Raw genomic sequence first — 10,211 nt, forward strand, 5'->3', positions numbered from 1 at the left:
ATGAATTAAGGAGAAAAGTCAAGGTTGCAGCAAAAATAAAGTTAAGTTAAAAAATCTGTGCACGCAAGTGCGTGCATGCTGCATGCGCATAGTAAGCATGTGTGCATGTGCATTGAAAGGGGCTTTCCAAAGGAGAGCAGCTATTTGTAAATTTTCACAAAAGCAGTGAAATCTAGAAAAGATGAAATAGCATAATTCTATTGGATTGCATTATGTATTTTTAGAGCCTGTGGGAGGTACTAGATCCATAAGGGCCATTCAGTATTGCATAATGGGAGGTCATCAGGTTTAATAGAAGGAAAAAGTTAACAAATGCTGGTTTGAGACCTACATCAGCATTTGTGACTGTTATTGCTTATACAATACTATATGATTGTACACATCAGGATGGTCCAACATGGCCTCTCAAGGAAGGTACAATGATGCTAGCAAGGGGCTATTGATCCAAGGAATTTGACCTCTTCTTTCCTTGGATCAAAACTGATTACTTCCTATTCCCAAGGTACTATATGACCCCTGTGGGGGTTAAACCTTGTACTAAATACAGTAATAATGCTATACATTATTAACGCACCAGCTGTCTCCCTCCCAGGTTGAGTGACCCGAAAAAGAGAAAATGCATTCACCATCATCCTCTTGCCAGAGGTGTGCTGACATCATAATTCAGATAGCCCTTCAAACTGCAACATCCTTACTCCTTTTTCAGAGTGTGGGCATTGTACTTGCCTCCTCCAGCAACTGAGTCTGGCTAACTGGTTTCTCTAAATCCCTTATGAATGTTACCTTGCTTCCACTCAACAGCATATCTCAAGAAATCTCTTGCCTCCATGCACTATTATCCAGTGAGCTCATACAAGCCTGTTAGATTTCCCTTCAACCTTTCCTGGGGCCACCCATACCACCACCTTCCCTCCAATGCAGACTTACATACCCTCCTAATCCTATTTTGCTTCATGCTCTATATGTCCAACTGTGCTGTATAACCCTTGTAGATTTAGTGCTTCATTTTGATTATAATAATATTCTTTATGTCCAAATCACCTCACAACCATCTTTCTCAAGGAAGATGCCTTGATGCTGGTGAAGGGCTAGTAAGTCAAGGAACTGGACTAACTTCTTAGCTCAAACCTGAATGCCTCTTATTTCCCAGGTGGTATTTGACCCCTTCAGGTTTAGTGCTCTCTTGTGATTAAAATGAAATGAACTTCACAATAGAGTGGAAAAATAATGTAAGGGACCTGGGAGTAGCAATGTCTGAGGATCTTACTTTCAAGGATCACAACAGTGCCACGATCGCATGTGCAAAGAAAATGATAGGATGGATAATGAGAACTTTCAAAACGAGAGATGCCAAGCCCATGATGATCCTTTTCAAATCACTTGTTCTCTCTAGGCTGGAATACTGCTGTACATTAACATCTCCATTCAAAGCAGGTGAAATTGCAGATCTAGAGAGTGTACAGAGATCCTTTACTGCATGTATAAGTTCTGTCAAGCACCTTAACTACTGGGAACGCTTGGAAGCACTTGACTTGTACTCGTTGGAACGCAGGAGGGAGAGAGATATCATAATCTACACTTGGAAAATCTTGGAAGGAATTGTCCCAAATCTGCACACAGAAATCACTCCCTACGAAAGTGAACCTCTTCAAGGGGGGCTCCTTGGCGTGGTGAAGAGGCTCTTGGTCTGAGGAATTAGACCTATCGGTCTTCTTCCTCAGACCGAACCTAATTACCCCCCAATCTCCCCTCCCCTATCCCATCCTCCCCTTTTTCCTTTCCTCCTCCCCCTCCCCACCCCTCCCTTTTGCCCTTCCTCTTTTTGTCCTTTGGGATTTCTCCCACAGGCACGCTAGTTCCTAGGTAGAGGAAAGGATACCGGGGTCCATCCCATTCCGTTGAGGTTCTTAGCGGTGGCGTAGTTTGCCGTGGAATCTGGATCGCCTAGGGATGTCCCGATCCCTCTCCGGTATCCCAGAGTAGCTTTGGGTGTCTTCCGGGCGACGAGTGTATCTCTGGAAGCCACCTTTCGGATTCCGGGGGTGGTGGCCGAAGGAGGTATGCTTTGTGGCGGATATCCGGCCGCCCTCTCTTTTGTCCACCGAGGTAGCTCGGCAGATGTGAGGTTGCTATCCCGGATTGTTAGTTTACTAGCATGATGGGTAGGGTATGGCACGGGTTCCATGCTGCATCTGCGCTACTTGCGGTGCTGAGGTCCTCTTGGGCGCGGAGGGAGATTTCTGGCCCTTTCATTCCTCCTAGGACCTATCCCTCCCCGGTCCCCCCTTTTTTTTTCTTTTTTTTATTTTTATTTTCTTTTCTTCTTTCTTTTTTTTTCTTAAAAACAAAAAGAAAGAAGTAACCTAACCATGGCAGCCCTAGTCCATGAACCTGGTACCCCCGGGCCCCTTCTTGATACCGCACCCCGTTCTGACCCCGCCTCGTCTTTGGACCACTCTTCAGACATTCCTCATGTCTCTGTACCTATTGCCGGTGCTGTTTCCTCACCCGCTTCAGGTACTGAGGCCTCGACTGACTCTTTCGATTTATCGGACCTTCGCTCTCCTCTGACTATGCTTCCGGCCTCTCCCTCTACGGTGCGGCAATTTTCAAATCGCCGACCCGTTCCACGTCGGACCAACTCTGGTCCCACGCCTAAACGCCAACGACAATTACCTGCTGATGATACTTCTCCACCTTCTCGTTCTTCTCAGAAACGATCGACACGTCCTTTACTACCTTTCCACGCTCAGTTTCAGACTGAACAGTGGACTAAATTCTTCACTTTACGACCAACTTCCTCTACTGCCTATCTTTCTGACCATAGTATTGGCAAGGCACTCCTACGCCATGTTGGTAAAGATATTTCTTTTCATGCTCTTAAGAGCGGTACGCGCATCATTACCGTACAGAATGCTACCCAGGCTCATGAGCTCTCTCGTCTTTCCCATATCGATACTGTTCCTGTCACTCTTGAAAAACATCATTCCCTCAATTCTTGTAGTGGTACCGTCATTCTGCCCCATACCATAGTTCAACGAAATTTCCAGACATGTGGCACTGACATTCTAGAACAGCTGGAACTCCAAGATCTCCCAATCCTCAAGGTAGACACTTACGTTCTTCCTGCCCGTGGGCGGAGACGATACCCTAGCAATGTGGCTCGTTTAACTTTTGACAGCCGAGAACTCCCATCCTCAGTTTATATAGCAGGACATCGGTTACAAGTTCGAAAGGTGATCCCTACACCACAACAGTGTAGAAATTGCTGGCGATTTGGCCATCCAGCGAAATATTGCAGATCTATCGCCGAATGCCCAGTCTGTGGTGCCGATGACCATTCTAATACGTCTTGCAATCGATCTCCCTCTTGCCTTAACTGTCATGAGGCTCACCCTTCGTACTCTCGCCGTTGTCAGGTCTATTTAAACGAGCGGGAAATCCGTTACCTCAAAGAGACAGAAGGTCTCCCTTATGCCATGGCAGTTTCTCATCTCCGCCTCCAAGGGAGACTCCCATGTGTTTCTTATTCCCGTGTTTCAAAACGTCCCCCCACTTCTGGTATCCCATCTTCTACACCCACCTCTGTGGTTACTCTCTCACTCCTGTATAATCTGTATACTAGCGCTTCTGTATCTAATCCTTTTGCTGTCCTCGGCTCAGACGTCCCTACTTCAACGCCTCAGTCTAATCTCGCTTCTTCGAGTTCTCTCTCACAAGCCTCAGTATCGACGAGACCTCGTACGACACCTCCTCCCAATCGTCCCTCTACTTCTCAAAAGTCAAGAAAAGGTCCGGTAACACCTCCTACCCATCTTCCACCTCCTCATTTTACCCTCCCTGTCTCTGTCCCTAGTTCTTCCCCTCTCACTGGCTCAGTTACAAGTGCAGAGGTTCACCCTCCTCCTCGTAATGTACCTTCCTCCCCTGTTCCCTCCCAAGTTTCTTCCTCTTCTGCCACCTCCCAGGTTCCTGCCTCCTCTGTCCCCTGCCACGCTTCTCCAGTTCCCTCCACCCTTTCGCCCCCCCCTACCTTGGTACAGTCCAATACAGTTCCAATCTTTACTCATCCTCCCCCTACCATTCCCAATATTGTCTCCCATACGACATCTCTGAATTCCGAAACACTTGAAGCAATCTCTGAATATATTGCAGAGACCAAACCATCAATGGACACTGATCCACCTTCCGCTCTTTCTCTCTCCTCTGCTCCATCTGCGCAACTCCTTTCTTCACAGCGCACCGTTCCTTCGCTGCTTGAACATTTTCCACTGCCTCCGCATGTGGACTTTTCTAACCCTTCTAGTCCGTAGGAACCCTTACCTGCGGATTTCAAGTATCTTTATCATTGCCAATCATGGCCTATTTACAGTGGAATATACTCGGCCTCATGGGTAATCGGGGTGAGCTTCAGATGTTACTCTCCCAGTTTGCCCCTGTTGGTGTTTGCTTACAGGAACCAAAATTACACTCTGCTGTTATTTCTCACATCTCAGGCTATAATTTATTGTATTCTTCAGATCCTTTTCCTGATGGGACCTTTAATGAAAGTGCCCTTCTTCTCTGCACTGATATTCCGTACCATCAGCTATTTGTTCATACTTTGCTGCATTACACAGCAGCCCGTATCCACTTACATAGGTGGTATACGCTCTGTTCTTTATATCTCTCTTCTTCTCGGGCATTATCTATTCCGGATTTTGCCTTCCTTGTTTCGTCATTACCGCCACCGATTCTGTTACTTGGTGATTTTAATGCCCACCATTTCCTCTGGGGGGGTCTCACTGTGATTCCCGTGGAATTCAGTTAGAGGCTTTTCTTGCCACCCACCCCCTCCATGTTTTAAATACAGGTACTCACACCCATTTTGATCCTCGGACTCATACTCTCTCTTGCATCGATCTCTCAATCTGCTCTTCCTCCGCCGCATTAGACTTCACTTGGTCTGTTCTCCCGGACTTACATGACAGTGATCATTTCCCAATCATTCTTACTTCCCCTTCATATTCGCCACCTCTTCGCACCCCACGCTGGCAATTTAATCGGGCAAATTGGAACCTTTACTCACACCTAACTGTTTTTAAAGAGGTTCCTTCTTCGTCCTCCATCGATGAGCTTTTACACCTCTTCTCGTCCTCCATTTTCACCGCAGCTTCTCATTCTATACCCCAAACTTCGGTCAGGCATTCTCAGAAATGCGTGCCTTGGTGGTCTCCTGCTTGTGCTCGTGCAGTACGTTTGAAACACGCTGCATGGGGCAGGTACCGGTACAATAGAACCACAGAGTGACTCCTTGATTTTAAACAGAAGCGTGCGATCGCTCGCCGTGTCATCCGTGACGCTAAACGCACTTGCTGGCGAGATTATGTCTCCACCATCACCTCTGCTTCCTCTATGAGTGCAGTCTGGAAAAAAGTACGAAAACTGAGTGGTAAATATTCTCCTGACCCGGCTCCTGTTCTGCATAGTGGTTGCCGGTGTTGATATAGCAAACCCACTAGATGTTGCCAATGAAATTGGCAATCATCTGGTCCGTATTTCTCAGGGACTCCATCTATGCCCCTCATTTCTTTCCTCAAAGTCTGCCAGAGAGTTAGCACCCTTGGACTTTTCTTCTCTCAGAGAAGAACAGTATAATGTGCCTTTTACACTTCAAGAACTGGAGGCAACACTCTCAGCTTGTCGATCATCGGCAGCTGGGCCCGACGACATTCATATTCGTATGCTACAACATTTACATCAGTCAGCCCTTGCAGTCCTATTACGCCTTTACAATCTTATTTGGTCACAAGGAGTTCTTCCACAGCTGTGGAAATCCGCCATTGTTCTCCCTTTCCGCAAACCAGGCACTACGGGACATGAAACCTCCCACTATCGTCCCATTGCTCTTACCAGTGCAGTTTGCAAAGTAATGGAACGTCTAGTAAATAGACGTTTAGTATGGTATTTAGAGACACACAACAGTCTCTCCACTCGTCAATATGGCTTTCGTAAGGGACGTTCTACCATAGACCCCTTACTGCGCTTGGATACGTATGTTCGTAATGCCTTTGCGAATAACCACTCAGTTATTGCCATATTTTTTGACCTTGAGAAGGCATATGACACAACTTGGAGGTATAATATTTTAGCCCAAGCCCACTCCTTAGGCCTTCGAGGCAATCTACCATCCTTCCTTAAGAACTTTTTAACTGACAGGCATTTCCGTGTTCGGGTTAATAATGTGCTCTCCCCGGACTTTATCCAAGCTGAAGGTGTCCCCCAGGGATGTGTTCTGAGCACAACACTTTTTCTCCTTGCTATTAATGATTTGGCCTCTAGTCTTCCATCAAATATTTGGTCATCACTCTATGTTGATGACTTCGCTATTGCCTGTGCAGGCGCTGACTGTCACCTTACAGTTTCTCTCCAACATGCAGTCGACCGTGTTTCCAATTGGGCCACCACACATGGGTTTAAATTTTCCAGCACTAAAACCCACCAAATCACTTTCACTAGACGCTCTGTCATCTCCGATCATCCTTTGTACCTCTATGGCTCCCGTATCCCTGAACGTGATACAGTCAAGTTTCTGGGCCTCCTCTTTGATCGTAGGTTATCCTGGAAACCTCACATTACCTCTCTGAAGGCAACTTGTCACAGCCGGCTGAACCTTCTTAAAACCCTTGCTCATCTTTCGTGGGGAGCTGATCGTCGAACCCTCCTTCACCTACATTCCACCCTTATTTTATCGAAACTTGATTATGGTGACCAGATCTATTCAGCGGCATCTCCTGCTACTCTCTCTAGCCTTAACCCCATTCATCACCAAGGATTACGTTTATGCCTTGGTGCTTTTCGCTCTTCCCCTGTCGAAAGCCTCTATGCAGAAACGAACGTTCCATCCTTATCCGATCGCCGTGATGCCCATTGCCTGCGCTACTATGTACGCCCTCATGATCTCCGCAATCCTTCCATTTATAGAATGGTCACTGATATTAGTAGACATTCTTTATTTGTTCGCCGCCCCTGCTTACTCCGTCCCTTCTCTCTTCGCCTTCATTCGCTCTTGTCTTCTCTTCAACTACCACCTTTCTATGTACATGTAGCATCTCACTTTTCCCTACCCCCCTGGGAAGTTCCAGCTGTTCGAGTCTGTTCTTTCTCCCTCCCTTGCTCGAAAGCCCAACTGTCTACGGTCGCTTCCCGCTCTCTTTTTCTTGACCACTTTCACTCTCATTCTCATGCCATTGCTGTGTACACAGATGGCTCTAAGTCTTCTGACGGCGTAGGATTCGCAGCAGTGTTTCCGGACAGCGTCGTACAAGGGCATTTACTATCTTCGGCTAGTATTTTTACTGCTGAATTATATGCCATCCTTACAGCCCTTATCCGTATTGCATCTATGCCTGTGTCATCATTTGTGGTTGTCTCAGACTCCCTTAGTGCTTTACAGGCTATACAAAAATTTGATACACCTCACCCCTTAGTCCTCCGTATCCAACTTTGGCTACGCCGCATCTTTACCAAGCATAAAGATATTGTTTTTTGTTGGGTCCCTGGTCATGTTGACGTACAGGGCAATGAACAGGCAGACACTGCTGCGCGGTCAGCAGTACATGACCTACCAGTTTCTTATAGAGGTATTCCATGTACGGACTATTTTGCTGTAATATCTTCCCACCTTCACACCCGTTGGCAACAACGTTGGTCTACTATGCTCGGCAACAAACTTCAGTCTATTAAACCGAGTATAGGTTACTGGCCGTCTTCTTATCACCAGTGTCGAGGTTGGGAGACTACTCTCTCCCGTCTTCGCATTGGCCATACTCGTCTTACTCATGGATATCTCATGGAGAGGCGTCTTGCTCCTCTCTGTGAGAATTGCCAAGCTCCATTATCAGTCAGCCACATTCTGTTGGACTGCCCACTTTATCAACGAGCACGCAGAATATACCTCTGTCGTCGTCTTCGCCCCGCTGCTCTCTCTTTACCTTCCCTTCTCGCTGATGGACCCACCTTTCATCCGGACTCTCTCATTGACTTTTTGACAACGACTGACTTACTTCACAAATTCTGATACTTTCAGCCCTTTCTACTTCAATCTCTTGCTACCCTCTACCCCCGTACTATCCCCTGCCCCGCTGTTTTCTGTAACCTGCTGATCATCCCCCCTCCCTTCTGCCATCCAATTCCCTTGCTTCCTTCCCTACCCTGCAGCGCTGTATAGCCCTTGTGGCTTAGCGCTTCTTTTTTGATTATAATAATAATAATACGAAAGTAAAAGACTGGGCAGGCGATGCAAAATGCCCCCAATAAAAAGTAGGGGCACCATTGGTACACTAAGGGAAAACACCATAAGTGTCCCAGGCCCAAAACTGTTCAACAGCCTCCCATCAAGCATTAGGGGAATTGCCAATAAACCCCTGGCTGCCTTCAAGAGAGAGCTGGACAGATATCTAAAGTCAGTGCCGGATCAGCCGGGCTGTGGCTCGTACGTTGGACTGCGTGCGGCCAGCAGTAACAGCCTAGTTGATCAGGCCCTGATCCATCGGGAGGCCTGGTCATGGACCGGGCCGCGGGGGCGTTGATCCCCCGGAATAACCTCCAGGTAACCCCTCCTCTGCCCTTGTAATATTTTTGGTAGTGCAATGCCTGATCTTCAAGCCCCAATGTCCTTGTGGCTTAGCGCTTCTTTTTGATTATAATAATTCAAGCCCCAAATTCTTTGAATAAAATTCACACCACACATTGTCCTTAAACATGGCATTTCCAATGCCTGGTCTAGGGGTGGGCTGCAGGGGTGTTGACCCCTGGAACACCCTCAAGGTAGCTTACAGGTTTAGTGCTTCTTTTTGAATATAATAATAATTAAGGTAGCTTACTCCTCAATGTAACTTCTAAAGCCTGTGCTTCACACTCGTATAGCGCTTCTTTTTTATTATAATAATTCGTACTCAACCGTTGGTACCATTATACCCTGGTACATAGTCTTTGCTGCCTCCATGGATGGTTCTTTGTCTCCACAGATGCTTCAGTGCACCATCCACCTTATTTTTTATCATCAAATTTATGAGTTGCCTTATCTTTCATAAACCCATCTGCTGACTTCAGTCTATTCCCAAATATCTGAACACATTTACTCATACGCCTTCCCTCCAGCCTGCTATAAATTCTCTCATTGCGTAAATTTTTCGTTACTCTCATCACCTTGCTTTTCTTATGTTCTTTTATAATTTATTTTTATTATAAAAGAAATACTGAATAACTTTACTATTAACAACATATAAAAATCTATGAGAGTGTATTAACATTTTTGTATTAATTAGATAAATTAACTATTATATGATTAAGTTGTTAAAAACTAGCCAATGTGGTGAGATATAAGGTAAGATTTGTTGGAATTTTTAACCCGAGGGAGGATTAGCTACCCAGGATAACCTAAAATAGTCAGTGCGTCATCAAGACTGATTTCCACTGTGGTCCTTCAATCTTGTCCTTCAGGGTTTAGTGCTTCTTTTTTATTATAATAATAATTGTCCCCCAGGATGCCACCCACACCAGTCACTTAACACCCAGGTACCTATTTACTGCTAGGTGAATAGGGACAGCAGGTGCAAGGAAACATGACCAATGTTTTCACCGGTGCCGGGGATCGAACCATAGACACTGTGAGGCGTTACCAAACAAAAATCTTATAATTTTAAATAATTTGTTTTCTTTGGGCCCATTACAACAATAGTTTTTAAGCAGTCTAAAGGGCAGACAGGTCACAAAAAAATATATTATGGACATTCTGGGCTACCATTCACAGGCTGAGCCCTGGGTGGACCATAAACTAGCTACTTGTCTACCCACACATACACATCTCTAAAATGAAACATAACCAATAGCAGGTTTAATTTAATGTGCTCAGCGCTGTATGACCCTTATGAGTTTAGCGCTTATTATTATTATTATTATGATCATAAGTAAGAGCTAAACCCATAAGGGGGGTTTAGCGCTTAATGATAATAATACGTTCTATTTAATTTTCGATATTTTATTCCTTAATTTGAATAGTATATAACCAATAACAAAATGTATACTAGTAGAAATAAGCAGCACTGCATGACCCTTATGGGTTTAGCGCTTAGTTATGATTATAATAATTAGTAGAAATAATTAGCAAATTACATCCTAAGATGACAAACATGAAAGTCCTGGTCTGACCTGATCGATAATTTATTCCT

This window comes from Cherax quadricarinatus, chromosome 53, assembly GCF_038502225.1.
Source record: "Cherax quadricarinatus isolate ZL_2023a chromosome 53, ASM3850222v1, whole genome shotgun sequence".
Lineage (NCBI taxonomy): Eukaryota > Metazoa > Arthropoda > Malacostraca > Decapoda > Parastacidae > Cherax > Cherax quadricarinatus.